General features: G+C 39.2%; 1 protein-coding gene across 4 annotated transcripts in view; it reads right to left on the reverse strand.

The window, feature by feature from the left end:
• The window catches only part of pknox2 (pbx/knotted 1 homeobox 2), a 69,652-nt gene extending 57,955 nt beyond the window's left edge, over positions 1 to 11,697 (reverse strand). For 3 of the 4 annotated variants that reach the window (XM_058412644.1, XM_058412645.1, XM_058412642.1), the window contains exon 1: positions 11,563 to 11,697. The gene's annotated coding sequence lies outside the window, so the exon portion shown is untranslated. Of the gene's footprint in view, positions 1 to 4,160; positions 4,184 to 11,562 lie in introns of those variants that run through there. The other variant, XM_058412643.1, reaches the window with a different exon arrangement.
• Positions 11,698 to 12,848: the final 1,151 nt, after the last annotated feature.

Genomic DNA, 12,848 nt, shown 5'->3' on the forward strand with positions numbered 1-12,848 from the left:
CATGGACTAAGCTCTTGGCCAGTACAAATAAGCGATGGGATGTCGGGTTCCTTTGTGCCAAATCTAGTGAGACTAAAACAGGATGCAGTGAAGCCCATCTCTCTTTCTCGTGTGTGTAATCCCCAGCCGAGAGCTCATATGCTCTTTTACTTCCCCAGGCAGAGGAGTGTCCTGGCCTCTGGCCCAGTCTCCTCAATCCCTGCTGCTCTCCCAGCTTCCTGTCCTGGGACTGCAGGAATGAGAGCAGCCATGTGGGAGTGAAAGCGCTTCTGAGCTTTCATCAGGTTCTCCCTCATTCCAGCAGCCTCTTACAGCCCACACACATGTACACACCAAATCTGACATACACACACAGAAACACGGATGCATACATATAGTGTAAACACATATCCTAAGGTATGCATAAACATGCCATATGTGCAACACAAACATACACACAAAAATGACACACATGGCAAATACCCATAGATATTGTGTAAAGGCTTTTTGTAGCTTTGTCATTTTTTTCTATATATACATTTTTAGGAGACGTCAGATTAGCATACCAATCCATCATCTAAAGAAAATAAATGCTGTAAAGAGGATTAAAAATATATATAAAATTTGTCCTTTTCTTAATTTGATGGAAAATAATTAGCTACTAGCCTTTGAATGAGTGCCAATCATCAAAAACTGATTAAATATTCAGAAATTATTTAGCTCAATATAAGACTTGCATATTAATGTGTGACATTTATTAATAAAGCTGTTATTTAAATTAGTGTAAATGGTGACTTGAGGTTTTTAGGATCATTCAGTGTACATTGCAGTAAACTTGGTTTGCACTGGTCATAACAAGTTGCTACCACAAGACAGGCTGGATTTTTCTCTAATATTACTATTTTTAAGCTTAGTTTATGAACATACTTAAGAACAAGTAACTAGCTATTATAATATTATCGTTAGGGATTAAACACTAGCTAGTTACATTAGCTTGTTGGTTAGCTTGGTAGTTTCATTTAGCTTGTACAAGAGAACTGAACTCATCGGCAAATAATAATAATTTTGTTTAGAGAAGAAAACATATTGTGATTTATCAAAGCAACTGCGTCACAGTTCTTTTGTGTTCTCACTGTATATGATGCAAATTGATAGAGTCAGTTTCAGTTCTTTCACCCGGGCCATAATATGAATTTCTACCTTGTACAAGCCTCTGAATTTTCTCAATCTCAGCTAATTGCTGCGTGGGAGTTCACTTTCTCACATTTATGCCAGCAATAAATGATTGAGTTAATTTGTCCCTTTGGCCAGATGTTCCATTTTAGTGGTGCATAATAATTGCATTACTTGACCACAAATAACACTGTCAAGTTATTATTAGTATTGTTATTATTAGTTTTTTTTCTGTATTCCTTTGGTGCAATTTTGGAACAAACATAGACAAATGGACTTCTTAGATATTTAGGTACTTTTCTTAGAAATCACTGAGCTTCAAATATCAATCAATCAGCCATAACATTTAAAGCACTGAAGAGTGAAGTAAATAACACTGATTCCACTGATCTCATTACCATGAAGGACAAACGGTGAACCAGAGACAAGGAGCCAAATGTCATCAATGTGCAAGGAGAACGAAGGCTAGATCCAATCCCATAGAACAGCTACTGTAGCAGAAATTACTTGAAAATGGTTCATGGTGCTTATGAGAGAAAAGTCTCAGAACACCACCGAAAACACCTACAATGTGCATGTGACCATCAGATCTGCACCTTGAAGCAATGGAAGGAGATGGCCTTGTCTGATGAATCACATTTTCTTTTTCTTCATCTGGACAAGTGGAAGAGAAGGCACCAGGATGCACAACGGGAAGAAGGAAAGTTGGCAGAGGCAGTGTGAAGCTCTGGGCAATGTTCTGCTGGGAAACCTTGGGTCCTGGCATTCATGTGGATGTTACTTTGACCTACTTAAACACTGTTGCAGACCAAATACACCCCTTCATGGCAATGGTATTTCCAAAGGCAGTGGCCTCTTTCAGCAGGATAAAATGCTCCCTGCCGTACTGCAAAAATTGTTCAGGAATTGTCTGACGAACATGACAGAGATTTGAAGTTTATTTAGCCTCCAAAATCCCCAGACCTCAATCCGATCAAGCGTCTGTGGCATGTGCTGGACAAAAGTCTCATCCATGGAGGCCCCAACTCACAACATACAGGCTCAGGTGACCTGCACAATATTAAGCAGGTGATTTTTATGTTATGGCTGACCATCTGTAAGACTAAGAAAGACCATGTTCATTAATGTGGGAGTGTACTAGATTGCTAGATTGTCATCCACTAGTACTCTCCACTTCCCAGGAGTTGAGATTGCATGTGCTTCTGCGTTTGTTTTGGTTTCCCTCGCTTCCTTCATGTTCATCAAGTTTCATACATTCCTTACCCGTTATCCTTTTTCACCTGGGTGTGGTTAACGCTTGCGTATATTTTAGGTTTGTGTTTAGTTGTCTTGCATGTTAGTTTGCATTAGTCCTGATGCTTAAGTCCTGCATGACTAAATCCGTTTTATTTATTTTATTTGTTACAGTGAGACAATAGTATTATAGTAGTGTCTTAAGTTAAAAAGTAGGAATTTTGTAAGGCTTTATGTACAGGTGCTAGTGGGAATAAAAGAATAATTTACAGTGTAGGCGTGATTATCGTCCACAAATTTTCAAATTTAATATGTTATATATATGCAGTATATGTTGTCAGTCATTTAAAATATCAAATTAATTTAATGTATACATGAGACCTATGGCTTATTTGAGAGTAACCTGTAAAGTTATTTTTAGGTATTTTTTCCACTTTTTCTTTTAATTAGAATGTAAAAACTACCAATGTATAATAGATAATAGATAAAATGACAGATCAAAATGACTCTAAAATAGCAGTAATTTTCCTTTTTTTCCCCCCGAAGGTTTAATTACTCATATTGCTTCTAATACAGCGTTTTTTGTCGTTTTATTACAAGAATGACTGACACAATTACAATTTTAAAAACTTTATAACTAAAATGAAAATTGCTGTGAAATTAATGTATTTGACGGATTCTGTAAAAGGTTACTTACTGTAATATTTGACGGTTTATCTACGTCAATTTACCACTTGGTGAATTACTGTAAAATAATAGTAATTGTCAGTTTTTCCAGAAGGTTAATCACTGTAATATTTTTTTACGGGTTATCTCTGTCAATTTTCCACATGGTAAATTGCTGTAATTTAGAGGTTTTATACTGGCACCCCTCCTTCCGGTCTTTTGACTGTTTTCTTTTAACAGTTGAATATATCAAGCACTATATGCTTTCATCATTTAAGACAGCCACCGCAAAAGATGTGACTCCTGTACATTACAAATTGTTAAGGGATGAAAATTTGGCTGCTATCCGAACAGTGAAATTCTGTCAGCCATAACGGATCCTCACATAAACACGGACACATACCCAGTGTGCGCTTACATACCCAGGCACAGCCAATGACACCAACCCACACAGCGAGTCTCACAGAACCGCATACTTACAGTGTCAACACATAAACACAGACAGAGGAACAAAGAGACACACACAGAGGAACACGCTAACTGTCGACAAAACTAAAAAGTAAAAGTACTTTTAGTATAGGTCAAGCTGAACAAATCCAGCAACAGCCATAGAGCTACATTCACTGTCCAGTTTAATAGGAACACCCATATGCCTCCTCATTCATGCAATTATCCAATCAGCCAATCGTGCAGCAGTAGTACAATGCATACAAAAGTGCAGATGCAGGTCAAAAAATATCCAGCGAGGGCCAGTTCGGTGGGCGGAAATGTCTTGTTGATGAGAAAGTTCAGAGGGGAATGGCCAGACTGGAGTTGACAGGAAGGCTACGGTAACTGGTTGCAAGTTACTTTAACTGAAGCTACTGACTTGCATCTGCATGATTTTATGCATGCATGGTTGGATAACAAGTGTAGGTGTTTCTAATAAATTGGACAGGGAGTGTATGTGCATGGAAAATCTCTGAATGTCTAACTCTCTAAAAGGACAAAAAGGCAAAGATGTGCATAGGGATATACAGAGACACATTCACACAAACACACACACACACACACACACACACACACAGAACTTAACAAATTTGACTTCTGATTTTTAGATTTTTACTTACAGATGAGAAAACAGTCATTACAGATAGAACAGGAGGCGTCAAAATGTCTCCTTAAACAACGACACAAAGTATAGCAGCTCTACTCTGCTTCAGAGGAACAGTGAGGAATTCCCCTGCAGTATCTCAGTTCATTTTGACCTTTCACCCTGTTTTTCCAGCCTTGTTTCAAAGCGGAAAGGAAAAGGTTAACTCTTCCCTCCTTCGCTCAGCCCAGCTGTGTTTCTGGCTGCGAACGCTGAAAGGCGAGAGGCGAGATGTGATTGACTGTATTAAATGTCCAGAGCTGTTTATAAATACCTCAGAAGAGTAGTGCTAGCACTGTTTCAGAAACCCCACAGTACCACTCCACTCCTCAGGAGGCAGGTGCAAGCCTTTTACAGCATTCCTGCCACCTTCCAGCCAATTTTTCCAACCACACTGAAGCGAGATGACCTGGGCCAACACCAAGTCTTTGCTGGCACGCCTGGCACACCGGAGGCTGGCAGAGTGGTCTCTTGTCCTCCTTTTTTTTCAGCCTCAGTGTCATGCTACCCTGGCCATGGCTGTTAGCCATGTCCACATTTACCCCAAGCTGTGTGCCTGCAGCTGTTTATTTTTCACTTTTAGCTCCCGAGTTGTCATCAGACCCGTCTGAAGGGCAGCATTATGAAGTTATACTTGAGATCATGGGAATGTTTTTCAGGACGGCCTAAGCTTTGAATGCCTGGTGATCAGTTGATTCTCACATCGAACACCAAGAACGTTCCATTAGTTACTGCTGATCTGTCTTTGATAAGTGCATCGATTTGGAAAGAAAAAAAAAGGAGTGAAATGATCACAGCATGGTCACCTCATTTATGGTATGGGGGAATCAATGCAATAATATTAACTGTATTAACTTCCTTTAAAGAACACACACACTTCTTATTCACAAGAAGGTTGCTTTTGTCGATAAAGAACAGTCTCCTTTGTTGCATCAGATAACATAATAAATAAATATTTGGAAAAATTCATGTGTTATTGGTCTTTTGTAAGGTTAACACTAAAATAACAAAAGCTTAAATGATGATACTGTCCATGTGCAGATGTGTGTGTGTGTGTGTGTGTGTGCGTGTGTGCTCAGTATGCAGTGTTTCTTTCTGACTAGGCCAAGCTTTAAACTACACATCCCGGCTCTTTATCAGATTACACCAGTCACCACGGTCATAGACGAGCTGCTATCCATCCGGCCTGTAATTAGTTCTGATGGAAACAAATAACACCTGGACCGCTGTCAAAACGTGTTTCATGATAACATGAAAGCAACATCAAAAATGGAGATAATATTTTATGAATACAAGAAGGCTTCAAAACTTCTGTAACAAAAGCCTCAGGATATGCTGCGCGCCAATCTGCAGAGCTATTGTTGAAAGGCAAGAAACACCTCGATGCCTTGAGGCGGAAATCATTTAGAAAACCAAAAGTATGTCTTCGAGGCCTTGAGTAAAATAACTGAAATCAGAGGCAAAGGGAGATTATTTTGTATTACGTCCACATAGTGAGAAAGCCCTGTGTGTTGGCGACGATCGTGTGAGTGTGAAAAAACCTCTTCTTAAAAGCCCTAAAAATGTGACTAGAGTCATAACAAGCAGCACATTTACACTAAACTAAATATCTCACTTCTTTATGAACTGTGGTCAGCTCTGGGAAAGTATAAAGAAAGCCAAATATGAGAATAATGAAGTGTTGCTAGTTAGCACATCGTTCGTCTTTCGTACATGCTCAAAAACGTTACATGTGAATAAAAAGCCTTCTGTAGTTCGTACGTTAAAATATATTTACATAAACATAAATCATTTGTCTTGAGTGATGGACAATTTGTAAAAATCCACAGTCAAAATAAACCTTGTCTGTTTTGCTCAACGGAAAATAAACGAGTTTCACAATATATAACTTCATTCCATGTAGCTTTAAGTCATTCGGCTTGGACCCCAAGTTACTCTGCTCTGTTTAATATATACTTCATGAATTTTATCCTGCTCCAGGTTCTGCACACAGGAATGAACAACAAACCAGAATAAAGTTTCCAGAACCACAGAAATCAGCAACAAAAGTTAAGGCCTCGGCAAGGAGTAAGGTAAACGGATTCACATCATTTACTACCTGCTTATAAACCACCAGCTTGGAGGTTATTTGTGCTAAATCTGTCAACGATTTCTACAAAGACTGGCGAAAGGAATCCCTGGCGCGAGTTCTGAAGTGAAGCGCGGTCGGATTTTTCAGACGCTGAACTTTGTGCATGCTGTAAATCACATATTATGTTGAAGCCAGAGGAAAGCCATGAGCTTTACAGTCTCCCTGGGATGAGGCCTCGCTGATGCTTTATATCAGAGGGATAAAGTATTTGGCGTATAACAGGCTAGTAAAACAGGGGAAAACACACCACTTAGCAAATAAAATGCACATCCATTTATTTGAACCGAAGGTAACAGTGCTCTTAAAGTAAGTGATTGGGAGCTCATTCAAGAGTCACTTATGTTCCATATAAGAAGAAAAAAAAAAAAAGAAACATGCCAGTACATTAACACAGGAAAGAATTCTATCCGTGCTGTTAAGTGATGCTGCCTCGGAGTAATGCTATTATGAGGAGGTTTTCAAGACATACAGCTAGCAATCAATGCCTTTAAATGGCTCTGCAGTTGAAAGAAAAAAAAAGACGGTTGAGATGTCTGGGCTTCTTCCAGAGAACAACAAAAGATTCAGAGACAGAAGATCTGCAGGGGAGGAAAGAGACAGATACAACAAAACGTGCAAGGGCCGACTAAAATCAGGTGCTCCAAATCAATGGCAGTCTGTGTCCGACCACTCGGGGTGGTGAAACGGGAAGTGTGAAACTGAGAAAAACAAGGCTTTCTCAAAGAATGTCATTCCAGCGGGGCCTAAGAGCGATGGCACTCTTACTCAAGATGGGTTTTACAGTAATAGATGGGAATTCAGGGCAGCTCAAACAAAAGCCAGCTTCCTGAGAACTGGCTTCCTGAGAAGCAGGAGAAAAGATTCCCAAGGCATTATTAGGAAACAAAAGCGAGAAAAGCAGCAGACAAATCCATACATCTGAGTCCATATTGTACAAAATGTAAGAAACGTCTAGGATGTTTAAGAACAGCTCTCAGTCTAATTGAGCAGATATTAACCATAATCCTTTTCACCAAGATTATTATTATTATTATTATTATTATTATTATTATTATTATTATTATAACAGATTTCAACATAGAGTTAGATATTTCAAGATGAACAAAAAGCTAGAAAGCTGCTCTCAGTTGGTATTTTCAGCTTTCTGATCTGCAGATGAATTCGGATCAGATATTTCGCCTGCTCAGCAACTGCTTAAAAGTATAATAAATTCAGCATTTTTCAAACGAGGCCTGTTTCTCCCAGCTAGGCATTGTTCATTTATTAGGATTAGCAGCATACCACCAGAGATAAGAACAAAGGCGCTGTGACGTTTACACTCTTGTTAACGGTTTTTAAATTCAGAATTAATAATAAGCCACTGCTAATTTAAATCTGCTTTTGATCCGTATGTGGTAATTATTTCTTACTCCTAAATGAGGTTTTCTTCCATTTGCATGTGGGGGAGAAAAAAGTAGTAATAATCATCCGCCATCATCATCATTATCGTCGTCATCATCATCATCATCATTTGTGAAGTAGATCATACTCATTTGAATGTTTTTTTTTGTTTTTTTTAATTTCACGTACATCTAAACAAAGTAAATAAAGATATAACAGTAATGCTCTTCATTTGAACTGTTAAACTGGATTTGGCTTTTTTTTTTTCTATTAGAATTAATTAACCACATCCAAATTCCTGACAAGCCTCTCTGCTGCTGCCTTTCACAGATGCTATAAATAATATCTTCTCATCCTTCTGATGCATGCTCATGGTGTAATGTCCTTTCGTCCCTGTGCACACACAGGAGCCTGTGCAAACTCTCTGGCCAGTGATGTGAGCACTATAGGTGATCGTTAAATACCTGCAGCGCTGTTCCGCCAGCATAAATCAGGCAAATCTGCCTGCACCTCAAGTTTCCCCGGGGAGGAACTGGACTGTTATGCCAAGCAGCCGAGAGGCTGAGCGGGGAAAGAGGAGAGTGAGGCGAGGTTGTTTGGACATGCAGCAAAAAGCAGACCCGTGCTCCTTGGAGAGCAGTTGGGATCAGCAGGGCTTAGTGAATGTGCCTCTCACCCTGCTTCCCTGCATCAGAATCATCTGGATGTGTGTTCACAGGTACATCCACGTGCAAAGCCTTACATCGACTCGCCAAAGACCTTGCCTGAACAGAAAGCGGCATCTGAAAGACCGAGCGTTGATGATTCTGAGAGAGAGAAATACATTGGAATGAACTACTTCTTTTGCAAACGAAGTTTGCGTCCATTTATACAGATTTAAAGAAAGAGGAAAAGAGGAAACAGATCTCAATAAGTGATGACTGGCGTTCTATATGAAAAAATACATGAGCACAGGAAGCGTTTACTTTCCTCAAAGTTCAATAACACCAGCTTGTAGTATTCGTAAACTGGGTTGTCGATGCATTTGAATGCGGTTTGAAAACAAGAAAATGACAAACGCTATGACAAAGCTCAATTTTCCGAAATAGCTTTATTGCTGCTTGAATGGCCTCGTAACATATGCTGTTTTCACTCTGTTTACGAGGCAGACCAACTCACTATGTTAGTAATTAGTGCAAACGAGAAAAAAAAGGACCTACAGGGTTGTACCTTTGCCTGCAGTTTGCTCGTGACACACAGAATAGGAATATGCAAATAAAGTCAGACTACTCTGTATCTGCCGTTTTGCCCAAGGGCAGCTAGTCCCATGACACAAATCATCAATTAAGATCACAGTGGGAATCTCAGCATTTAGATTGGCACCACACTGCAACTATCTCCCCCACAAAATATCACAGCCTTCTGATGCCCTAACCACGGAAATACAACACCTAATTATGAGAGGCTCGTGTCTGAGAGGACATGGGGACACACACACACACACACACTCACACTCCCTCACACACACTCACACACTCTCTCTGTGTGTTTCATGGTGAGAAATTCCTTATCCAGCTTTTCTGCGACAGAGAGTGTCAGAAGGCATGGCTCACATGTCAGGCGCAGAATGGCACGGGAAGACTTTCCTGGTTATGTGCGCAATGCAATCCTCATGTCAGTAACACAGAATTATGCCATGAGCTTTATTCTAATCGCTTTTAGGATATTTGTTTTGGTTACCAAGCAGAGGTATTGTACGACGAATTAATACGCAGGGGCTGAAGTTTAATTCACTTTTGTGTGAAGAATGTTGAATCTCGACAGTTGTTTAACATCTTAAAGACAAAAGCTTAATGTGGAAATCATTTCACAGCAAATAAAGTTTTTACAAACCATTTACTTGACACCACTTTCTAATTTGCAGGCATAAGGGTATTATCTCATAGAGGCAAGCATGTGTGTATGAGTGTGTGTATGTGTGTGTGTGTGTGTGTGTGTGTGCGTACACTCACTTCTGAAAGTCTTTTTAAAAAATTCCAATTATTTGATTAAATAAGAACTTCTTAGACATTAGAAGATCACTGTATTGAATACCAAAAAAGTGTATTTATTTATACTCTTTAACACTTTCACAGTAAAAAGTGCGCAGAGTTAAATGTTAGTTTCTTTTCTGTCCAGCTAGACCGATAGAAACACTATCAGTGTTAACAGCCCTAAGGATTTTATTGTGTATATCTATATACACAGTAAAAGCAAAGGATTGGAAACAAGACAGATGCTATACTTGGTCAGTTTATTACTGTATATATATATGTATATAAATATATATTTAATTAGTAATGCTTTCATAACAATGTTTTGACAATACTCACACACAGAATATAGTCATGCCAGGAAAGCTTACTGATTAAATAATCCATATTATTTTTAGGCTGCCAGGTAACACACACTTTTTGTACAATTTCTTTTCAATTTTTTAAACTAATTATTGCCTATTTATGTACCTTAAATAATTTTTAAGAGCGATTATACTTGCCCATTTCCAGGCAAAAGGTAGATATTAAACTACAAGTAATGAACCCTTGAGGGTGCCACACTAGTAATGTACAGTTTAGTGCTTTTTTTTCCAAGGAAAGTGTATAATGAAATAATTCGGATTTAAAAATCAGGTTTAACACAAATCATACCACACTAAGCAAAAAGTTAGTATACCTGCTATAGGTATCAAATATATATATTTAATCCACAGAGCAGCAAAGCAACATACTGAATTTTAAGAATGAAATAAAATAAAAATAAATAGACTAATATTGCAGAGATATTGCAAACGGTTCCTTAGTGAAAAATGAGATAGTGAAAATGTCTAAAGTTCATGTAAACATTTTTAGGAAATACAATGTCGTCGAAAAGTGGGATTTTTCACTTTTCATCTTTTATTTGTAATTCCTACATTTAATGTACTTTTGTTTTAGACGCGAGATACTTCAGCATTAACGCACAAAAAAAAGAGTAGAAAACAGCAAGAGCTCAGTATAGTACTCAGTGAGAAAAAGAGAAAAGGCTGAACTTAAATGTAACGCTATTAGTTCGGTCATTCCGCACAACATTTAAACGCACAGTATAAACCCACGCAAGCGCCAAGTGTGCGTAAAATAATAACGCAAAAAAAAAAAGATAAATGGACCTCTGATCATCTGTATGTTTCTCTAACAGCAAGGACCTACACATGCTGCACATTCTACCACTCTACTATTAAAATAGGCTGTAATAAAATAAATAATGGTACTAACATAATCAGATTATGCAAATATCCCACAGATTGTATAGTACCAGGAGATGCCACCGTGCGTTAAAACAGACGCGACTGCCTCATGATCATCTACACAAACAATGTTTTTCTGAGCTAACCCAATAACCTCAAACGCGCACTGACACACACCAAAAAACACATTTCCCCCAAATCCTTCCACATCCTTCGTGTTGCGGGGAAAAAAGATCAAATATAAAAAAAAACAAAAAGACACACAAATCTAACAATTCCAACGCGCCTCCGACATCGCGTCTTCGCCCGGGTCTCTCTTTTCCTCTCTTCCTTCTTCCCTCTATCTCACTCATTCACACTCTTCTCCCTCCCTCCCTCCTCTCTTCTGCTCTCTCGCTCGCTCGCGCGCTCTCCCTCTCTCTCTCTCTCCCTCTCTCTCTCTCGCTCGCTCTCACTCTCTGTCACTCTCTCTCTCTCTCTCTCTCTCCCCTGTGCATGGCCCTGTCTGGATGAATAATGTCCTGCCTTTTGTGAGCAGGACTCAGAGAGGGGGGTAAAAGAAGAGGGAGAGAAGCCGGAGTGTTAGCTCCTGCGCGCTCCTGACACTGAAAATGAATGACAGCTTACCTGAATGCCAATCTTCATCAGACTGACACCGGGCTGACAGCACAGCCCATACTCCCCTACACAACTAGTGACGTGGGCCATGTCAGGCCCCGCCCACCGCCCCCCATCACCCCCCCTTTCTCTCTCCTCTTCTACACCTCCGTCCGCTCCTGTCTTTCTGTCTCTCAGTGGCCGCGCACAGGAAAACACGCAGCGCCGGGCGGAGCGCCTCTGCGGGGAGAAGTGCGGAGTCCGCGGGCCCCCTGTCGGCACACACCGATATCTGACACTGATGACTGATATCATCCTCTGAGTAATAGTTTAGGTGTAAAACATTTGTGTTCAACCTCTAGAAGTCAGTACATTCCGTAAGTTTGGCTAAAAATATACTGCGCGCCCCTCAATGTTTCAAGAAAGTCAAGTCCAGTTATGTGTTTTCATTAAGGTAGAACTAAATTAAGTCACATAATAGTTGTTCTCAAAATAGGGTCCAGGGTCGCATAGGGTCGTTGATTTTATAAAAATGAACGAACTAGTTCCACCCATAATTATTCTCTGCGGGGAACCTGGAACCTGGAGTCTATCCCAGGGGACTTGGTGCACACCCTAGACATGCTGCCAAGCCTTAGAAGGGCACACACACACACAAACATTTTACGGTAACCCCTTCCCATCCAATTAAATAATTGTTCCTTATTAAAGGTATTCCATTTATTATAAAGTATAGAATGAAGTATAAAAGTATAGAATAAAACACACCATGGTCTGTTGTAATCCTAATCCCTAACCACCCCCAACAGCCAATACAACTATTTAATTTATTAATAAATAAACACGTCATGCTTTTATAGCTTTTAGATTTAACTTTAATATTTTGGATCTTCTGCGTGGAAATTAGTTCCTATTATTACATTTCCTCTTTCTTGAACTTAATAATAAGTAAAAAAAAATAAAAAATAAATAAATGTCAGTGTCAGTGTGTGTATATTATTAAGGAGTCCTCTGCCATGAACACCCTCCTGTGGGGTAGCACATATGGACTATTACAAAATACTAAAACTCTTTCCATTAATGTTAAAAAAAAATAGCTGCTTATTGAAGCTTTGCCATTTTACCTTATAGCCTTTTCGTCTTTTTGACCGGTCACTTGATCTGAATCTCACTTGATCTCAAAAACAATTTGGTCAATAAATAATGCCTTACAGGCATAAAAGTAATAACTGTTTTTCATGTAATGAGCTCTGTTGGTGGAAAGTTCAGAAATAAAAAGCCTAGTGATGATTTTATTACTGAAAAAACCCAAAACA

Source organism: Hemibagrus wyckioides, linkage group LG16 (assembly GCF_019097595.1).
Source record: "Hemibagrus wyckioides isolate EC202008001 linkage group LG16, SWU_Hwy_1.0, whole genome shotgun sequence".
NCBI classification, from domain to species: domain Eukaryota; kingdom Metazoa; phylum Chordata; class Actinopteri; order Siluriformes; family Bagridae; genus Hemibagrus; species Hemibagrus wyckioides.